This window comes from Electrophorus electricus, chromosome 13 (assembly GCF_041902795.1).
Source record: "Electrophorus electricus isolate QZ-2024a chromosome 13, ASM4190279v1, whole genome shotgun sequence".
Lineage (NCBI taxonomy): Eukaryota > Metazoa > Chordata > Actinopteri > Gymnotiformes > Gymnotidae > Electrophorus > Electrophorus electricus.
In genome coordinates this window covers 14,580,575-14,593,018 of record NC_137509.1, presented here as the reverse complement: position 1 = coordinate 14,593,018, position 12,444 = coordinate 14,580,575, and the positions used below count along the sequence as shown (strand labels likewise).

The window sequence follows — 12,444 nt, the reverse complement described above, 5'->3', positions numbered from 1 at the left end:
GAATGAATGAATGCTAAGCACCTGTTTGAAAATGGAAGCAACGCAAGCATAAATCATAGGCAAGCCTACTTTTTACACATTAAGTACCTGAGATAACCATTTTTCTAACTGGTCTGTCACTAGGAGTGGACTTTATTTCTTTACTACACTGTCTCTTACCCACATTTTATGAAAGATGATTGTCAGCCTCTCAATAGCCCTAAGAATTTATAGAAATCTCAGCAGGTATAACAAAGGTGTAATTCAGGGAAAAAAAAAAAAAACAAGCTTATGTTAACAGTGGAAGTCCATCTGTCAGCCAAAGGTAATAAATTTAGCTATTTCAGCTGACTGTGTGTTTTATCAGTTACCTGAGCTTGAACCCGATCCTTATCTTCCAGTGGATACAAAACAACCAATCAATGATTCATTATTTATAATGGAGTGTTTCCATCATTGATCTGAAGTTGAGCTAATGGCTGCTTCATGGGGCATTTTAGATGTGCACTCACTGACCATTTAATTAGAATCACCTCCTTATAGTTACACTTAGTAAGTGTACAACTACAGAGTATAGTCTATCTGATACCATACACAATTTGTTAGGTGCCCTCTAACATATTATCAATGGTGAATTTATGTCAAAAGGATTAGCTTTTATTATTTGGGTGCCATAACATTTTCAACCACCTTATTGGAGCTGGAATTTTTACACTCATGTCATTCATTTCTTTCCCATGGCCCTGAGGTTAGGGGGAGCCACCAAGCCAAAAGCAGCCCTCTGGCAAGAAATTGACTCTTAATAAAAACCTAGAATATCAGCATACAACTTATGCTTGACCACAGACTGCCAGTAGTCTCCAACTGTGCATATACACTAGTTGGCCATGGAATACCTGTGCACCTACATGTACTACTACAATAGCCAATCATGTAGTAGTAGTGCATTGTATAAAGTCATTCAGATGTGTATTAAGAGGTGCAGTTAGTGCTCAAATTAAACATAATAATTGGGAAAATGCGATCTGAGTTACTGACAGTGACGTGGCTTCCAGTGCCGGTGAGTGGCAATTTGGAGAGTTATTGACAGAAGTCACAGCAGAATGGGCTGATGGGGTCAAGCTAACCAGTAGGCCACATTACCTGAAGCAACCATTCTTTTCAATCATTATTTACAGCAACAAACAGGAGTCTGAAGCCACAGTAGACAAGCGCTCACTAAAACTGGACAAGAAACACATAAGTGACAAAATGACAGGACTCAAACACATAACATATGTGAGCAAATTTTATTTGATGCTTCACCCATATCTGGGTAAAGCACCACCACTAAGCTATGTGTGGTATTGATATTTTTATATTTCATTCATTTATTATTTTATTTATGTATTATGGGCCTTGCTCTCATGTGAGAGAGCTTTAGCTCGGTGGTTAAGGTACCTGACTAGTATTCAGAAGGTAGCCCCACCAAGTTGCCACTGTTGGGCCCCTGACAAGGTCTTTAACCCTCAATTGCCTGAATTATATTTAGTCATAATCATAAGTCGCTTTGGTTAAAAGGTAAATGTAAATGTTCAAGCCTTTGCAAGGGTCTACCTGACCTTCACTGTACTGCAACAGAGATAATGCAAGGATTGATATGCCCTGAAGGAAGCAGCAACTCACCTGTTTGTAACTGGGCAGAAATGTAGTATAGTATGTCTCTTTTTATGAGCAACTGGTTAAGTCTTGTCTCTGATGACCAATGAAGGGTGACAACACACATGAAAGAGCCTTTAAAATGTATGTCCAAAATGCCTTCCAAGAGAAGGTTTATGCTGAATAAATGCATGCTCTCTAACATCACTAAGACTTTGTGTGTTTCTTGATCAAGGCACTAATAACAAAACTAATAAGAACACTAATGTCCACCACATAGATAATACACAAATAGCTAGTACAGCACCCAACAAAATAGATATGGAGCAAAAGTGAACATGAAAGAGTTTCTACATAGATAAATACAACTATTGATTAAAACTGACAAGATTAAAAAAAAACTGAATTCAAACAGAATTCTGCTGTGTCATGTAGATGTTAAGGTCAAAATTTGATGTGAACAGCATGAATACATGGACCCACCCAACTACTGCTAGTGGTATAATTATATGGGAAATGTTTTTGGCAAACGTTAGGCTCTGTCACGGAACACTCGCCTGTATGACAGTGGCCGCCCCAGACAACCAGATATGAATCCAATAGAGCACCTCTGGGATTAGTGTAGTATTCCTGTTAAAGTGGCAAGGGTATATAATTGATTTTGGCACATTGTGTTCTTCATTTCCATACAAATAATTAGTAAACCTGAAGAACAATTGAGAACATGAACAAAGGTTATATAAATGTAATTTTTGTGTTCTTAGTGCATTTCTAAAAACAGAAACTATGCAACTATCATTTGTTGCCAGGCAACACCTCCTCCTGGCTGTGTGTCTTTGTTAAAAAACAATAGAGGGAATGCAGTTATTACATTGCACAACCTCCAAGTGACCTCAGCACCACATGGAACTGAATTCATCAACATCGTGCTTGCATTCATTCAATACACTAAAACTCTCCATACGTGTGTACATTGAAGTCATGTTTGCATTTTAAAGTCCCTCATATAAGCACAAAATCATTGTAAGACATGAATTTCTGCAGGCTGTATATAGAGTACTCCTAAAACATTTGCAGTTAATAAAAAGCTGTAATGACTGTAATGATGCAATATTGACTATGAATCACATGTCCTCTCTCCCAAAATTATTTATTTTGTATATTACTACTAGCATACAAACATACCAAAAAGCCTTAAAACACAGAGATGTACAACAGTTCCAAAAAAAGTGGCAGGGGGACCCCTATCTGTACTGTTGCCATATGTTTCAGTTAAGCTTAACTCTAGCTAAAAAAAAATACATAGAAAATAAATCATGTTACAGGTAATACTGAGAAACAATACATTACCATCTGCCTTTCAATGCCCAAAATGCTAATAAGATAACAGAAAGACATCACGTTTACTCATAAAATGCATATGGAAAGGTTTGCAGTTTTATAATATGGTATGTCTAAAATGGCACAAAGAGAACAAACAAGTGCCTAAAGTCAGGTAATGTGAGTAATAAAGTTTGTACATACATCCACAAAAGTTATATTGTTGTTATAGCAGTTATGTGTTGTTATATGTTGCAAAATGCAGAGTGTCCTTGCTATTGAAGATAGTAGACTCCTATCTCTGAGACCATATTTTTTGCAGATTCTAATACTAAGTGTAACGATTGCCCGAGTGCCGCAGGGAACAGGACTTCCTCGACTTTGTGAAAAATTTAATGACTTCGAACGTAAAAGACAATGGTGGCACTCAAACGTAACATTAACAGTGAACATAAACACAATTAATCCTACCGATAAAGATGGTAACATTAACATAGGCTAAACAAACAATAACAATGGCTACACAAACATGGATACTAACATTCAACTCAGACGCTAACAAACAATGACCAACAGTGAGACACGCACTGACGGGGGTTTAGACTGACAAACACTAAACATTAAACCCCGTCCAGGTGCGTGCCATCACGGGGGTGTGGCTACAAACAAGAGTGAACCCCCCTACATGCTGCAGGCGTGACTTGTGTGTGTGTGTGTGTGTGTGTGTGTGTGTGTTGGGGAGGGGGGGTGACACTAAGAAGTCTGATCTAGGGCTTTTTAAAAATTTTAAAACACTATGACAGAAATCCTAAATCCTAAATCTCTAGAAAATGTTATCTGTCTATTTGGATCCAAGTGTTTGGTTGTAAAAAATATAACAGAAAGCTAAATGTCCCAAATATATATATTTACAAACAGCAATGCTTAGCTGTTTTTATTTACCCAGTGAACAGAGTGTATATATGTGCCTGTTCACATTTGCACAACCAATCCAGTGCCTGTGTTATACACTGGCAATATGCCCTTCGGTAGCCAACTAAAAATACGCCCTCGGTTTTCTGTGGCAGTCTGCCATACATGGAGCCAGACAAATAATCATAATATTGTAAGAGACATAGCTAATACGCCAGCCATTGGGGAAAGCGGTATGAATCATTGCAGTTGTAAAAGAATGCCAAAAATATCAAAAACTTGTGGGCTCCAGTCTCTCCCTTGCAGGAGCCAACTGTCGGTCCAGAGTGCAGCTGCGGCCAGAACAGGCCTGCCATGCACCAGCTCAGAGAAACGGGATAGGCTCTGGATATTGGAGCATACAGCTGAAACCCCTAAGGGATCGGATATAGCCAGCACAGGTTTCTTTCACTGATGCGTTGCTAATGTTGCCGGGTGGAGTAGACTGATCTCTCAGCATCTTCAGTGAGTGGTTCACTGTAAATGGAGCAGTATGAACTCTGTAAGGTCAGCACCAGACAACATGGCAGGGGCTTTCTCAGGGCCATGGGAAAGAAATGAATGACATGAGAGGCTCTGAAGTGCTCAGAAGCTTCCATAAACAAAGAGTAAAAATAAATAAACTGTTAAATATCTAATGGCCTCATTTCATGGAGAAACTGGTGTTTTGGGTATTCACCTGTCTAATGACAAACCAGGCTCCACTCACTTGTATTTCATAAGTGTTGGTGGATTTGCCTTTTGAAGATCTGGAAAAGTACATATTTTAAAATAAAAGTCTGTGAACCACTGGAAATGATTTGGATTTATACATGAATATCTTCATGAATGTCTTCATGATATGTTAAAAATATTTATTTAACAAACAACAGGCACAACATTTTAGTGTAATATTTTAACTGAACAATATGTTTGTAAATGATCAAGGTCATGGACAATTTGCACAAATTTAATATCTTTTTGAAAAGATGGTGGTTGTGCCTGTTATGTATACACTTATTACCCACCATATTAAAAATATTCATTGGAAATGCCTTGCAAATGTGTAGTGGGAACCTATAGACCATTGGATGCCAGAAGCAATTTGTTAGCAATCTCTTAACATCCACATTGGGTTAACCATCATGTAACTTCTGCACTTTTAATTTGGGCTTTAACTTAAAATTAGTGCATTATCTACAGGGATACCTACAGTATTGTTCAGCGCATTGCACTGATTGACTACTTGTAAAATAAACTTGTTTAGCTCTATTAATTGTTTTCCTCACTCACTACAAATATTACCTGCATATTATTGTTTCATCCTTTTTAAAGAATCTCTGCAAACACACCCATACTGCAATAATATTACTGTCATGTGCAACAGAAAGGCAGATAAATGGCAACAGTATGCATGCTGCATGCAGAGTGAACTGAAGATAAAGATTTAGAACCTTGACATTTGGACATCTCCAGGACATTATTTTTTCTTTACACATTGATTTAACACTGTTATTTTTATAAACAAGAGTTAGCATAACCCACATCCTGAAAAATGGAAATTAAAGATCAACATGTTGGGAACTTGGACCTGTAGCTGTTTCCCCCCTAAGGGATTTAATGACTCACATAACCTGGGAAAAAAGATTGAAAACCTCATACATCCACGTATTACAACAGCACCTCCAGATACTAATAGAGGAACGCTCCAGATCCACTCGAGAGCTGCGATATGCATCATCTGGACAGTTGACTCTCTCTGATGATGAAAAGCATATGCCTTTTCCATCTCTTTGGAGGTAGCTGTAGAACGATCATCACTGCAGTCTTCCATTTTATCAAACAATGCACAGAAATGCACAGAATTATTAAGAAAATTATCTATAGCAGCTCTGCAATAGTACACACTCCCAGCCATTCTAAATTACTCAGAGAACATCCTCTCTGCATTTTGGCTACCTTAATATGAAATGCCCCTGATTTAGCATATCAGTATTTTTTAAAGAAAATCTCATTACCATATTTTCCAGAATGCTTATTCAGTCTGTGATTAGAAAGTATTTCCCAGTATTCCTGGAAGGGTAGTGTATTTGTCACGTTTTTGTTTTCCGTACTAGAAAATAGGAACTGTGTTGCCACTTTCTCTGTGTACAAGGGAAACCATGGGTGATAGTGAAGCACATTTATTAGTGTAACGCGTCACCTACTGTTGCATATAATAAACCGACTAACATGTAAGTATCATTAAACCTTGAATAACATTATAGATACTATAAATATATTGATTTATTCATGAATAAATACTGTCTGCTGAATATTAAATGTTAATTGAAGAATCCTTTAAAATGTAATAAAACAATTCAGTGTGTAAAAGGTTTTTTTTTTAAGTGTGTGAATCGTGATCTCTTTGAGGTCCAAATACATTTCATTTTACAAAAACCAAAACTAAACTAACCACACACAATAATACATTACAATCTTAAAACACATTACAATATAATCATAATACAATTCAAGCAAACAGATTCTATATTTGTTGTTTTTTTATTTAAATACACTTAATTCTATACTGACCCCTGGTGGAGGCTAAGATAATAACACAAACACAAACAAACCACATATCACCATTTATTCTATGATGATCTGAGAGCATGGAGGAACAAGGAACAAAACAGTGATCCAACTACTGTTTTACATTTTTATTGTCTTGGAAAACATTTCTGACACAACTGATATAAAGAGTGGATATGATGATTTAAATTTTTCTGACACTGATAAACACATTTGACTGCTCTTAGGCCATGGTGCTAATCCAATGTATGGAATAGAGGTGAACTTTACAGAACATTTTTAACACTGTATGCAAAACTGACACTGTAATTTGTATGATATTTTGTATTATCTAAGATGTTATTTACTGTCTACATACAGTGATGATGACATGCAGTATGTAAAACAGAAATCTTTTTGGACAGGCTTACTCCTCCTGCAGTTTCACAGCTCCATAAATGACTGATGTTTCAGCACTGGTCCTCTTCTGTGCAGTTCTTCTCTGTTTGTGCCCGAATGTGAGACCAGCATATTTTACTTCATCTGTGTTCTGTTTAGAAAAGGCCACATGTTAACATAATCATTAAATCCTTTAACAATATTAGTCCTAGAGAGCACCTGGGCAGTTCCCATAACTTCAGCATTATAAATGATGTATTGTACTGTTACTTATTCCATCATCAGCAGTTAACTATCACTTACATTGTCACCTGCATCAATGGCTACACTTGATACACCTGCAAGAAATATATAATGCATACTCTAAAAACATGTTTATTCAACAGTCAGTAAGTGTTTCATGAATTGTATTCTTTCCAAACAAGATAAAAAAATGCTGAAAGTTGATCGGGCTTTGATAAAATTTTAATTCTGCATATATATGGTATGATATTTAAGCAGAGTGCATTATTCTTACCAGCGTTGTTCTTCTTTAAGCAGTGACAGAGTAAAATGATGAGAAATACCGATGCCACATTAGTTGCCACTAATGTTGGAACTAGGAATTCAGCTATTTGTATTTTTCCTACCATTACAAGAGAAAGTCAATTAGGAAATGTATTAATTGAAATTCATATTTCTAGATTTAGATTATTTGTTAACACAATCACGAAACTTCATAAATTAGGTACCGTATAAAACCAATAACTGCAAATAATGATACTATTTTTATAGTAAAATACAATTTTATTAAACAGTCAGATAAAACCCACCATTGTTTTCTTTACTGTCTTTGACTGTTGTTGGATCAAGTTCTGTAAAAGAGATATACAACACATTTACAAGTATATTTGCCTTAAAAACCAGGCAAATATTCAAATGAACATGTAGAAGTTAAAGATGACCAGAGACATGATTTGAAAATATTAAGGAAACATTTACCATATGTACACATGACTTCAAATGATATGAATCTAGATTCAACAAACACTGAGTGATTAGAACTAAACTAAAGAACCTGAATCTATTAAGGGTGAATTTATATTTTTGTTATATATTTTTATATTTGTTATTTCTATATATTTATAATAATGATTATTCATACTATTATTGTTATTTTTTTTATTATTAGACCTTCAAATGTTCTCTTATTAAAATTATCATCATACATTATGGCTACTTAAATTGCTTGTGCTTTTGAGACTGATCAGCTATTTGGGTCTTAGCGGTTAATCAAAATCAGTGTATTTGCTTTTATTCAGCTTTGTCACACCAACATGAAGTTTGTTCACAAACTACCCATTCAAGGTTTTATAATTATTCCAGTGAAATTTCCAAACATCATTATGCATTTCTAAAGCTAAATTCATCCAACTTTCACACTTTATTCATCTAATCTCCAGAGGGCAGAGTTGAAGCCCGAGTCCCTTCCCTTCAGCAGACATGCCAGCGAGACTGGATGGGTCTGCCCAAAGTCTTGCAGGCAAACTTCCTCTGGCACGCTCCTAGAGCAGCAGGAATGAGGAGGACCGTTCAGGAGAGGAGCACGGCCAGAAAGCATCGGGAACCACGTCCCTAGGGAGGGGTCGTCATCAGGGAATGTCTCCCCCCGCATGTTACGAAGAACTTGCCAGACTGCCCTGAAGGAGGCAGAGATCCTGCGTCCCTCCCTCCTGTTGAGAGGTCTCCCAGGCCGCCAGTTCCTAGCCCGCCTTGTGTTAGGTGGGCACTGGGCATTGCCGTGTCGTGTGTATGTGTTTGTACACAGCGGCCTGGAGTTCGCAGTCCTGGGATGGACGTGTTGAGAGCCATGCCCATCGGGAGGGGGTTCTGTCATGGGATGCCCCCCCCCCCCCCCCCCCACCCCCCCAACGAGTCACGTCCCCAAAAGTCTACACCCCAAGTCCTTCAAAAGTAACTTCTGAAAACCCTAAGGTATCCAAAGAATATCACTCAAGAGGTTAAATGTGTGTTCTGGCTGCTATGTCAAGGAGCTGGCACTTCACTCTGTGGAAAGATCTGAGCTTGAAGAAAGGCCTGGTTGCTGCCTTCTGCCTTTGCTACACTGTATTCTAACCTTCTTTTAAATATTCTCTTTGTACTCAGGCAACAAGATTTAGGAATTTAGATGGTTCTCACATTGCACTCCCTCCAGTGAATGCAATGTGCATGACTGGTGTCTTCCTGCAGATATTATCCGAATAATAATTCCCTCCTCTCAGTTTGAAAATTATGAAGAGCTGGAGATCTGAAATGAGTTGTGCAAGTACAACATTTGACATGTCCAAATGACCTTTTTTTCTGTTAATGTTACCAATAAATCCACCCTCACTAAATAAGTGACTATGACAATTAAGGAATATACTGGATGACAGCACCAAAACATGCCTTAGTTCACAGTCTTTATGTATTTGTTACGCCTTTGTTACAGTCATGAAACCCAGGAAAACAATGGAAAAAGGACCCTGTTATAACAGCAGGTTAATAATACTGAATTGAGTAATACAATGAAGAGTGACAAGATTTAATTTATACAGAAAGGATATTCCCATTAATTTATGTATGCACCATAATGTACTACTTCACCTTACTATATACTATTAGGATGCATGCAGTTTAGAATACAAGCTCCAGTCTGGTATAGGTTAACCTCTGGACCAAACAACTGTGTTGAGATAAAGGCTCTCTACCACAATGTGAAGGTTGGAAGGCCATCCCCTCCTCCATTGTGAGTGAAATAGTAAAATATTGAAATATTATGAACCTACTTCACCTGCTCAGTAATAAGCTTTGGCCCATCTGGTCTTTAAAGGCAATCTGACCAAATGAAAGTCCATTAATTCACTGTGTTTTCAATGTAGTAACATGGGACACAACTAACTTAACCTCACAAACCTTTTTAAAGCAACACTAATTGTGGTTAGCGCTGATATCCCAAGATAAATAGATGGTTAGTGTATTTGTCAGATATTCAAGTTTAATCCTGGAAAATAGGAGCTATGTGCTGGCACTTTGTTAATTGTGGCAGAAGGCCAAATCGAATCCTTGGCCATCAAATGGACCACCAAGGAAATCAGATTCTGTCCTAAAGGTAAGTCCTTTTCTTTTATCACCAACCATGCTCCATTACAATGAATGGCATACGCCAAGGCACAAATACCAGGGTCCTCTCTCTTTGGAGCTTCTTGTTCCAGTTGTTCTGCCCAAGCTCCATCTCCCCTATGAGTGATTTAATCCCTGCATTGATTTGATTTCCACACTCAGTCAGTCAAGGGGAATCCTGAATTCACTCTTTTGAGAAAGAGCCTCTACTCCTATAAACCCATTCTGTTAAGTTGCATGTGGGGCACTCTTTCTCTTACCACACATGTACATAAACCCCACTTTGTCTGGTTCTGTGCAGCCATCTTCTCTGTCAGTTTCTGACCGGTAGTTTCTGACACCTATAATCCTGTTCCATCTGCTAGGTTGTGGTGCTCTTTCTGTCCCTCTTCATTCCAGTAATTCTAATCTGTTCAGTAGAATGTAAGATATCCTTTCCATCTCATGGGGTTATTTTACTCCACTCATTCAAAAGCACTCCCACACCATTCTTATTATGTTTGTAAAGTACTTCATAATCCCTTGTAGTATAGTAGCTAGCACTATGCTCTGTGTTTATTTTTCCTTTTATTTTTGGTTCTTTGTTCACTTTTTGTACTCCTGTATCTGCAATTGAATACACCCTTGGTGACTTTTAACCATCAGAAACCTGATCATAACTCCCATCTTGGTGTAAAATGTATGGTACTAGGAAAAATTAATCATATGACTGGGTTGGTGTAGCAGTCTTAGAGCTACACCCAGAAAGTTATGACTTTTTTTTTTTTTTTTTACAACTAATTTATCTTACAAGGCATAGGCTCTGTTGGTGCAACTGGCCTCAGGACAGCAATAAGATAATGGGAAATAGACATACCGGAATAGAATATTGAGATTACACCACTGGTCCTGATCGAGGCAAAATGTGCATGAGGTAGTAACATGTATGTAGTATGCATATAAATTGAATTTTTACATTTTTTTTGTAAAACCAACTTCACAATTGAGCAATGTATTTAATTTGCAATATTTTCAATAATTTCATGTTGCACAAGTAATACTATGTGAAGCAAAATTGAGCTGTTCTCGCATGAGTTACTTAGGAGGCAACCTTGGCCTCCTAATATTCTTCAGTTAAAGTGTCACAAAAGACTTCAATTTGACAAGTATGGATATAAACAAACTGTTGAAGATTAAATTCCCTTCACTGTAGCATGAGTTTTCACTGTCTATTTGGAGAGGAAAAGCTCAACTAAACCATTAGCAAAAGAACATTTGTTTGCCTATGCTATGAAGGAATTAAAGGTGCCCACAGGGATTGGACTAAAACCCTCAAAGGCTAAAACCCTCAAAAGGAGTCTGCCTAAACAAGTACCAGATTGACATGATGAGGTAGTATTACCATCATACAATACCCACCAAGTACATCATGTAGAGAGGTACAGAGAAAAAAGGGTTCAGAAGGAGGAAAGCATGGAGAAGCTGGCAGCACAATAATAAAAGGCCCAGGTCAGTGAACTAACAAAAAAGATAAGTAGGATGAAGCCAAGGAAGATTATGCTAAAACAGTCATAAAAGCCCAGGAAGAACCCATAATTGCAATTTCTGATCCCAGAACATCAGCCAGCTATGAGAACAAGAAGATGCGTGGATAAGGGTACAGAAAAGCCAATTTATAACATATGTAGAAAGCCAAGTCCAGTTAAGCCAGTGACAACTCCAGCTTCCATGGTATTCAGTTAAAAAGTACCAAATTTGCCATTATGGTACTGTTAAAGTAGGAAATATAGTTGGGTTTTAAGTGTAGCTGCTACACCCTCTAGTGAGTTTTGTGGCTCTGCCTCTCCAGTCTCCTGATTACTCACACATGAGGGATGTTACCCGAACCCTTTACAAGGCTCTTTTCTTTACAGTCATTGTAAAGTCTTTTGTGCCTTAGCTAAGTTTCTGAGCCATTTTTGTTGATTTTGTTTTTGCTGTTGATCACTTCCACCTGCATCCACCTTTCTTAAATCTGAAATGTCATGCTGACAAGAACCTAGTTATGAATAATCAGTAATCAGTACATTTTTTTCACCCCCAAATGACCTGCTAGTAAATGATCATGTGCTAAAGCTAAAGCCTTAGAACTGTACTCCTGAGGCTCAAGTGTTTCAATAACTGTATTCCACTTCTGATTTTCTCTATGCGTAGGCAGAGTTCACCTTCATATCAATATGCCATCATCCCACATATATGTGGGTACTGTAGAATCAACATTGTGCAATCTATCTATGCTCTCTGTGAAGTGTTGCAAAGAAGGATCTTTACACTGTGCATGACTAAGCTGTTCTTTAGTGGCACACAAATCCACTTTAGGAAACTCCCAAGTAATTTACAAGGTCTACATGATTCGATATATTTTTCAATATCAAGCTCATCAGGCTTTAACCCTCTAGGCTCTGTAAGGAACCAATCTGACTCATGTATGCCCACAACATTCTCAAATTTAGGACTCTGAGCACAGGC

The 12,444-nt window shown here is 37.6% G+C and overlaps 1 long non-coding RNA gene across 1 annotated transcript; it reads right to left on the bottom strand.

Annotated features, from left to right (window-relative positions):
• Positions 1 to 6,670: 6,670 nt before the first annotated feature.
• LOC145643392 (uncharacterized) lies at positions 6,671 to 7,441 on the bottom strand. Its single transcript, XR_014115758.1, has 3 exons — positions 7,334 to 7,441; positions 7,120 to 7,154; positions 6,671 to 6,967 (listed from the first exon to the last, which is right to left on the bottom strand). It is a non-coding gene; the product is annotated as an uncharacterized LOC145643392 (long non-coding RNA).
• Positions 7,442 to 12,444: the final 5,003 nt, after the last annotated feature.